The following is a 10,355-nucleotide window of genomic DNA, read 5'->3' on the forward strand; positions in this document are numbered from 1 at the left end:
CATACAAGGCACGAATCAATTTGACGGGAAGATGCGACTGAAGGGACGTCATGTTCACACTGTGTGAGACAGACGAAAAAGGGTCTGAGGTTTTTATAGATTTTTTTCATGGGAGGAGTGAAATGAAGTCGAGGACGGAGACGTGTACAGGACAGGCCCTCCGTCTTGGCACCAGTGGTGAAACAAGTGGGTACGAAATCGCAAATCCTCGGGGGTCGTAGGTTTCAAATCGACGAGTAAATAGGCGTGTGGCGTTTGAGTGGCATCGTCGTACGCCTGAGTCAGCCAAGGCGTTCCTAACTGTTTGGCTAAGACTTGCACTTGCGATTTATCTCGAGGGCTTTTAAACAAGACCACGTAATGCGCATTGAGACTGATGGTGCGATGGGCTTTACTTTGTTGAAACAAATTTTGGGTGATGTAAATGACACTGGCATTACGGTGATGCCCTTTGCGCGTGAACCACAATTTAATTTCTTCTTCGTCTTCTCCTAACATGTCGTCGAAAATGACCAAATGGGTTTGACGGGAGTCAGAGACGATGCCGTCGTCTTCTTTAGGAATGCCTTCCACAAACACGATGGAATCGCCTTGACTTTCTCGCAAGAGGCTGTACGCCGATTGCCACTCTTTGTAACACCACACGATCCGTTGAGGTGGCCGATCGATCAAATGATGTTTATGTTCGATCAAACGTTTGACGAATTCGGTTTTGCCCGAACCGCTAGGTCCAGCAATGAGCATGTTAAAGGGATGGCGAAGATACAAAGCCTCCCAACTGGCACGATCTAAGTGTTCGTCGATGACTTTGACAGTAGAGGAAGAGGGAGCAGAGACAGCAGAGGTAGCCATGGTGTGAGAAATGTCACTTGTGACACGAAAACAAACAAGACAAGAGTTTATATACTTTTTCAGAACACGTTTATTGAATGTTTTTTTTTCAAACATGAATACGAAAGACAAAAATAAATACAACCCAAATAGTGATGTACAGGAATATAAAACACAGCAAAGCGATCAAAGTGAAATATAAACAAGTGTCTGTACAACATGTTTTGGTTAACCAAGATGTCCTAGGGACAGTGTGTAATGTTCTTACAGTTTCTACATGAGGTATTGTCACACAAGTGTCCTCCCGGAATGACCTTTCAGGCATGTCCATGACAGTCCTGTCCTGAAGCGAGTGGTTGTTCTCGGTGACGGGTTCTTCTGGCACCGTCACTAACACGGGTTGAAAAGTAACTTTTTTCCTTGAACAACTCTTGTGCATACTGGGCCACTTCTTGGGTCCAAACCTCAAAACCCCCCTTTTTCCAATCACGAACATCTGTCCAATGAGGGTGTAAGTCACAAGCTACACACACATCGTCATACACGTCTTGGGTCGCTAAAAGTTGACGAATCTTTTTTTCCTGTTGAGGTCGAGAAGTATCCAGATGAAAACGCAAGGCTTTGAACAAAAGGAGTTTTTCGTGACCATTTAAGGCCATGGAGGTGGTAAGTACTGATCGTAAAGAGTCCACAAGGAATCGGCTGGTAAACGAAATCCCAGAAAACAAGTCACTAAGACACACACCACTTGTCGTCCAAAATTGAATGGATACAGTTCTTGTAATAATCGATGGTAATGATCCACGGTTTGAATATGGTCATTGAGTTCCTTCCACGGAATCTGTTGGATGACATGTGACATAAACCGTGGCATGGCAGCCTGTTTTTATATTCTCTTTTTTTCGGATGCAATAGACGTACTTTCTAGCCAGAGATCTTCGTTCTCCAGTAGGGAATCTAAATCTTGCATACTGTAACCGAAACGTCAGAGTTCGTTTAGGTGTTTCCTCTTCCTCTAAGTAGATTCCACGTAAAATATGTTGGTAATCCTTTAACTTGTCTTCCTCAATGCATTGCACTAGGTGAATCTCGAAGTAACCATAATCATGAACATGTCGATCATTAGCGACCTCAAAGTGTTGAACAATGTCTGACCAATGAAAGAATTTCTGACGAATCAGTTCTCTTATACCATTCAGGTACCAGTGGTTAAAGATCTGGTGACGTATCGGATGCAATTGTTCTTTACGTTTCACTTGTATTTTGACCAGCTCTCGGTAAATGCGTTCTCTCAACTCCACAGGCAAAGCACGAATGTTCTCTTGTAAAGTATCCATGAATAGGTCATACTAAATCCTCTTTGGTCTGACACAAGAAATGTACTCTTTGCACAAACATGGTTTCACTTCAGTGTCGAATTTAAATCGTTGAGTCACTAATCTACACATTACAATTCGTTCAGAAGTTTCCTCTTTCACCAAGTTGACATTGTGTTCAAAAAGTTTGTAATTCGTTAACTCTTCCTCTGGAATTCGATGCAGTACGTTTACAATGTAGTAACTACAATCGTCCATACCAAACCATTCCTTTTTATAACCAGAAGGTCGTTGATCAATGTCTGTCCAATGGAACACTTTCAATTGAATCAGTCCTTGTATAGCCTTCAGGTACCAGTGGTTCAAACACCGGTGACGTATCGGATGCAATTGTTCTTTACGTTTCACTTGTATTTTGACCAGCTCTCGGTAAATGCGTTCTCTCAACTCCACAGGCAAAGCACGAATGTTCTCTTGTAAAGTATCCATGAACAGATGATTATGGTAAAAAGTTACTTCAATGTCTCGGTCCCACTAAGGGTAAGTAATGACAATTCGGTGACCATCGAGCATGTTCAACGAAGGCCGAATCTTGCGGTTCCCAGTGGTGAAGTGACACACCGCAACTGAAGCACTTGACTTTATCTCCTTCGCCCAAGTAGAAAAATCCGGCTCTGGCTAATTCTTCGGGGGTCGGTCCTCCCAGATACTTTGGCCATTTTCCTTTGAACGATTGAAGACGATTTTCAAAGTCGCAGTATTCCGACAAACGCACAGGAAACGAATATTCGTTTTTCACAGGTTCGTTTCGATGAGGGTTGAGTGACATGGGTAGGAGTTTGCTCAGGGCTGGATGACATCCGTAGGGAGGTAAACGTGAAGGTCGACATTCCCCTTTAAAACGAAACCCAGTAAAATGTCCAAGAGGACGAGCAGCATCGCTTTCGCATCCCACAGGTTTGACACGCACAGCATCACTTTCCATGACAGGGGTAGGGGTACTAAAGTTCCCATGATGCTTTACGGCATCGCTCAGGTCACAAGGTACAGCATCGGTCCCATCGCAAGGCTCACAATCGCACTCGTCTGCAAACTCCGTTACGCAATTACAATGGTAACCACATGGACAATCGCAGTTTCCTTCCGGACATTTTCCGTCGCAATGCATGGGTCTTATCCATCCAATATTAGTCACACTAGAGGAAGATACAACTTTTTTACAATCCCCAAACTGGAACGATGTCTTTTTCAAAGTATTCATCTTGTTCGCTCGGTCTTGGTAGTCACAATGAACTATCGATCTTGCCTAGGGTTCCTTTTTTATATACAGACCAATACCGACGTGACCGTACGGTAAGGTGAAATGATTGGGAAGTCGCACTCGCTTCTGGTATACGATTTGATAGACTTTTTCCAAGGGTCGACTGACGATGTGGTGAGTGGGTAAACGTACAATCTTGTTAGGTTGGTAGGTGGTCACTTTAAAGTTTCCATCCTCTCCCGATTGCAAGGCTTCTTTCAATACCCCAAAGTTGACCACTCGACTGGTACGATAATTCAGAGTCAGTCCTTTCACTTTGCACGTAGTGTGCACTTCTCCTTGTTTGTCCCGGTATTCGTAGCCGTAATTTTTGGGACCGCCACTGACGAAACTTAGAATCTTGTCGTCGGGATGCTCGTCTGTCCAGGCTCCTAAACGGTCTCCTTCGATGTTAGGGTGATGTTGAATCGGGTGATGGATGTAAATGCAACTGTCTGTGTCAAAGTACAGGACACGTTCCCCTAACAGTTCTAAAGCTTCGTACAATTTTAAGCGAGCATGGGCTGTCACGTAAGCCGCAATGATGACATTTCCAAAAGGGTCGTCTTGTACAAAGTCCAAATCTTCTTCGTAATTGACCAAGATCAAATTCTCTCGAACGACGTCCACGTGTTTCATGTATTTGGTTTTGTCGTGAATCATCTGGAAGTAGCGGGAAGGTTCTGTCAAATATTCCGTCTTGGGTAAACACGGTCGTTGTGCCATTTTACCCCACAAGCAATTTAACATCACTTTGGCAAACGATCGCCTGCCTTCGTTTTTCTCGATGTGGTCTAAAGTGATGCCTTCTTGTTCGTAGTATTTCTCTTTGAATTGTATTTGGTCTTCGGGAGTGTGACACCAGGAAGGATAGCCGCTGGCTTCTTGTTTCAGTTTCAAAAAGGCATCCACGTAGTCTGCGAAAATGCCTTTCTGACTGGGATCACCCTTGTGGTATTGTTGTGTCTTGGGAAAGTGGCAAATTTCGTACACTTCTAACAGTTGGTATCCCATGTCCAGAGCTTTGAACAATTCTACGCTGACCCAGGTTCCCGTCAAGGCCCGTTCTTCCTGGCTGTGCTGACAAGGTTGGTCTTGGTTGCACGTTTCGGCACAAGTACGGCACAAGGGAAACATCAGTTTGCCTTGACAATGGTGAGGTAAGACGGGATGGTAGAGGTTCGTGGGAGGCAAAACTTTGCACTTGATCAAGCCTTCGTATTGTCGAATGTTGACCAGGTCGATGTGTTCCGTCAGCAATTGCGGGTGCCCTACAGGAAAGCGACAATATTTGCACACGTAGGGATACAGCGAACACACGTCCAAGTATTTGATTTCTTCTCCTTTCTCTTCGTCGGCTTGGTACAGCAAACAGGTGGCATTGGTCCTTCCTCCGTACAAACTATCCCTCGGGTTTAGGGGGTCCATCAGCTTGTAACTTTCCACGGCACGTTTAAACTCGGGATCGGTTTTCATACGGTGATCGTATTCGTGTTCCCACATTTCCACCACTTGGTATCCTTCCTGTTCCAACTTTAGGCGCCGCTGACAAGTGTCCTGGTACAAGTCTTCCATGGTTCGTTGCAAAAACTGATTTTTAGTGCCACGGTCAGGGTAACAGACGGGACATCCGTGAAATAAACAACCGTTAAACTCGTACACGATCTTGGGGTTTTCTAAGTCCCAGCCATCGACCGAATACGTTCCGATGGTCTTTTCGCCCCCTCCGTTGCGGGCATGCTGAATCCACTTGTCTTCCTTGTCGCACAAGTAATGTAACCAGCGTAGGGCTTTGACCGAGTATTGACGTTTGACATAGTTGGTCGTTTGAGGACTGATGACAGCCACGGTCTTTTCAGGCATGAATCGTTGTCGATACACTAAGGAACACGCTTTGGCAATGGTGCAAGCTTCTTTCAAAGGATCGACCCCTCCGTGTTCCATGAACAGTTCTCGAAATTTTCCACAGCAACGCCGTAAAATGTCCACGTCGGAACGACAATACTTTAGCATTTCTTCCTGAAAGTCGAAAGGGTCCGAGGCGTGAGCCTGGTACCAAGCGTAGAAAGCTTCTCGTTGTTCGGTACGCATGTTGTCGGGGTCGTAATAGTGAGCTTCAGGTAAATGGGGTAGAACGGCGTGTTGATTGGCTTCCGTATTGAAAAAGTGTGGAAAGTACCCTTTAGCCATTTTCTGTCATTCCAAACGTTTTAGGCATTCGACTCAAAGGCATGGCCAAGTAACTCATCGAATCTTTAAACTGCACTTGTCCCACTTGCATGAAAATGATTTTGGCTCCGTTCAAAGTCACTTTAGGACGCTCGGTGCCTTGTTCCGTATAGTACCTCAAAAGAAACTGTCCATCGTATCCGGAGAAATTGTGAGCCATCACCGTGGCATGACGATGACAATCTCCGTAACGTTCGATGTCCTCTTGGCTCCACGTCTTGTCGACGGGGTCTAAGACCCATTGGGCAAAATCGGCTAACGTGTTTGGTCCCCGAAAGATTTTTTCACGCCCTCCGGGAATCTTGCTGCAGTGAGGGCAATGACTGAAGATAGGTTCTTGAATGCACTTCTCGCACGCTCGATGAGCCACGCAGAAATTAGGAATGTGAATGCCAGTTTCTTGCATGCATTCGAAATCGAAAAAGATGAAATTGCCTTTCTTCTTGTGACCGTCCTCTTTCTCAGGTGGGGGTTGGTATTTTTGCACGTAACATTGGTGTTCCAAGTCCACGATGTGGTGACAAATGTGACATTTTTTCTTTCCTCGACATACGTGTGCCTTGACACTATTGGTACGTATGCCTTGTCCACACGCGGGGCACAATCTTAGCAGTTGACAAGCGCATTTCTTCTGTGAACCTTGCGTTTTCAGATGTTGTTGGTAACAGGTAGGGCTGACAAACGTGCGCAGACAAGTGGAACAAGGCACTGGTTCTTCGCTCAGACAGGGTGAAGAGGCCAAACATCCTGTGCATTTCGATCCACAATGCTTGTGTTGCTCTCGATTGTTATAACCATGGTCACATTTCTCACAGTAATAACCGTATTTCAGGAATCCGGTGATACTGGTAATGGTATCGAAATGTTCATCGTGATGATAAAGATGAATGTATTTTCCGTCCTTAAAGTCTTGGCCTCGAAACAACAGAGGTCCGCGTACTTCTTGAGGGTGCACTTTCAAGGTGTAGCGTGGAGCTAGGGTATCTTGCAATTTTTGCATCTCAGGAATGCCACAGAGTGTGTCTTTGGACAGTCCGGTTTGTTGTAACAGGAGTTCTGCTTCGTTTCGTTGTTTGGCTAGATGGGAACGTTGAATAGTGTTCCAGGTTCTTTTCCATTCTACCGTGTCGTTCTTGTCGGCATAGGTTCGTCCCACCACGATGGCACGGGCTAAACACATCTGGTCATGAGAGTTGTTAATTCGGACAAGACTCTTTTTGGTGTTGCGAAGGTCGTCCACCAATAACATCTTTTTGCGTCCTGTCCCTTGAGGAGGAGAGACGTGGGTCATGTCCAGTGTGGCTTTACCATCGGTGATGTCAAACTGATCATTAGATTGTTGTACGTGTTGAATCTTGTCCATGACTTTGGAAGCAGTCAATTCTGCAGGGGTGCTAAACTCGATCCAAACAGGGGATTTCAAACCGTCGTGTTGTATGGAAAGTCTCAAGCGATCGTCTTCTTTGGGTTGACATTGTCGCTTGAGTGCAGTGAGCAAAGAATCCCACACCTCGGTGATGAACCCTTCTGCTTTCTCTAACGGCACTTCAGCCTTGAAATCTTTAAACTTCACCGTGTATTTGTAAGCCGTGGTTCTAAATTTTCTAGAGGAGCGCTTTTCCGTCTCTCGAATGGAATAGTACTTTTCAGGGTTGACAAAGGGTGATGAACTTGGTTTAGAGGGTTCGGATTCTGGTTCACTCATGTCCTCTTCAAAATCACTGGCATGAATTTGTGCCAAGATTTCAGCCCTGGTACGAGGCGAGAGATCACGTTTCTGCCTCTTACTTTCTTCTTCTTCTTTCTTCTCGAATGAATGGGATCGTTTCATCTTGAAAGCAAAAAGTCAAATGACTCAAGTTCAAACACCATAAACTACTTTATAGTCATAGCAGACCAGCGTATATAAAAGGGTGTGTGTCTTGTCCTTTCACTATTCATTTCACTCTCAAGCCGAGCACAACGATGGAAGAGACTGACCAGATGGAACGTTTCGTCAGAGCTTTGCGAGGGGTCATTAGAAAATTCTCTTCAGACCAGCCTACGGACTACTCTCCTTCCTTTAGAGATAAAAGTCAAGATACTTGCTATATCTGTCAGAAGAAAGGACATTGGTCTTCAGACTGTCCCGACCGTCAAAAAAGAAAAAAAACAGGGGATAAAAAAGACAAAAGTCAAGATACCTGTTATTATTGTAAAGAAAAAGGACATTGGTCTCCAGATTGCCCAAAAAAGAAACAAGAGGAGTCAGAAGAAAAGAGGAATTCTTCAGAAGAAGAGAGGGATTCTTCGGAGGAAGAGAGGGATTCTTCTGAGGAAGAAAGAAGACAGGTGAAGAAAAAGAAACAGGAGAAAAAAAGAAGAAGGGAAGAAAGCGAGGAGGAAGAAGAAGAAGAGGAAAAGAGTGTGACGGTGAAGAAATTCAAAAAACAGAGACTAAAGAAGGAGAAAAGAAGAAATTAATGAACTTTTGATTAAAGTGTTGTGTTATAAATTGTGAATTGGATTGTAAAAAAATGGAGAAAAGAATAAATGAATGATATAAGGTAAGAGTCTTTGAGTTTTCATTTTAAAATAAGAAGCTACACTCACGCACTCATACACAGACACGTACTATAAGGGTAACATGGGTGAGTTATTTTTTGAGTTATTGGCAAATTGAAATTGTATTTCTTTTCGAGAAATGTGGGTGGCCCTGAAAAGGGCCTTTTTTCTTCATGGTGAAAGGGTGAGTTTAAGCAATCAACTTTAACTGCCTTATGCCTTTGCCACGGCCAAGGCCTACTTCTGGACTGCGTAATGTTGATGATGATGATAATGATTGGGTTGAAATCACTAAGGGTGGTAAGGTAGGCTTAGTCACAGGGTTGACGTGTTTAGCTCGGGAAGGTCGTATTCTCTTCGGTCGTGATAAAGAAGTCTGATACATTTGTTTCAGACTTCTTAACTCCGCTAAAATGTCCAACAATACCGTGACCGTTTGATTTTCACCCTCTTGTTTCTTTGCTGCTACTTCTTCTTGCTGTTGTTTTTTTCTTACCTCTTCTTCTTGTTGCTGTTGCTGTAGGAGAAAAGCCTGTTCCGCTTCCTTTTGTCGTTGTATAAATTTCTCCAATTCTTCTTTCTGTCTCTGTCTAAAATTCTCCACTTGCGGTAATGAAGAAGGTAACGAAGGTTCCGGAACAAATTCTTGCGAGGAGAGAAAATCCACAAAATCCCAATTCACCTCTTCTGAAAGTAAGTCCGGGTTCCCTTGGGCGGTCTCCCCTGCTGGTGCACCCCAATGGATCGTTTTCTGAGTTTCCGTCATGTTGAATCACTGTCGCATAGACTGAATGCACACAAGCGCTAGCGAATCTATATTGACTACGTGACGTAACAGAGTGCTCTCTTCGGATTGGATGCGGGCTGACTGAATTCTGTAACGCGTGTTTGGATTGGTGAATGAACTCAATCCGTTTCAATCCTTTCTGTCCCTATAAATAAGCGCCGTTCACTGCATTGATTCACCTATTCTCGGAGCCTCAACATGTGGACCGACGTTGAATCTTCAACCCTTGTGTCAACAATGATGTTCAGGACGGACATGCTCATGTATGTCCGATCCAAGTGGACCGTTGTCTACAGGACCAACAGCAGCCTGTGGATAAGAAGAGTCTACATAGAGAGACAAGGTTGCCTCAAGAGGACTCTGATGTATGGCCCTGCTGTAAGACGAAGTTTGAGGAAAAGAAGATGTCGCAAATGCCCTCTATGTTAAGGGCATATTAACATAAACCCAAAGGCCCTTTTCAGGGCCCCCATATTTCTCGAAAAGAGATAGTCTTTGAATTGCCTACCCCTTTTTTAAATTTAAATTTAAATTTAAATTTAAATTTTAAAAAAACTTTTTTAAAAAAAATCCCATGTTAAATTTCCCTTGTACGTATAGTATCCCACGATTTATTCCCATGTTAAATTCCCCTTGTACGTATAGTATCCCACGATTTATTCCCATGTTAATTCCCCTTGTACGTAAAGTGTCCCACGATTTTTCTCCATGTTAAATTTCCATTATACGTAAAGTGTCCCAAGGGTGTTTTTAATGCTAATTCCCATTATACGTAAAGTGTCCCCATTCACTACTCACGCCCAAAAATATAATCGACAGGCGTATTTACAGCATTCGGCTGAGATTTTTGCAGACGACAGTTGGACCGCAAAGTAAAGGTAAGTGTTTCTTTTCGTATGATATAAACAATAACTATGTTTTCCAATCAGCATAAACTAAGTGACTTTATCCACGTTAATGTATGTGCGTGTGTTTTTTTTCAAGTTCTGCCCTGAACTGCGTGAGTTTCCAAGGCTTCAACAAAGCGAGATGTATCAACTAAAGAGATTCAGTCTGGATTTTATTTGATCAATGTTAATTACCATGTTTAATGACCTTACACGCTAGTCAAAAATGTGTTGCCCGTCACTTTTGGTATATATTACATCACCGGCCCTACGTGCATACGCATTATTCGTCCAAGGTCTATATGTCATCAGTTCCTCTTTCCGCCATTGAATCCGGTTTGCAGCGACATATTAGTGCTTTTTTCCTCTTTTATTTTTCCTTTTTGATATCGAATACAATTTTTATTATAATCCCTTATTCACTACTCTTTGTGCGCTTGAAACACCCCACTCTCCTTTCC

Source organism: Sinohyriopsis cumingii, chromosome 6, assembly GCF_028554795.1.
Source record: "Sinohyriopsis cumingii isolate HCF-2022 chromosome 6, ASM2855479v2, whole genome shotgun sequence".
Taxonomy (NCBI): domain Eukaryota; kingdom Metazoa; phylum Mollusca; class Bivalvia; order Unionida; family Unionidae; genus Sinohyriopsis; species Sinohyriopsis cumingii.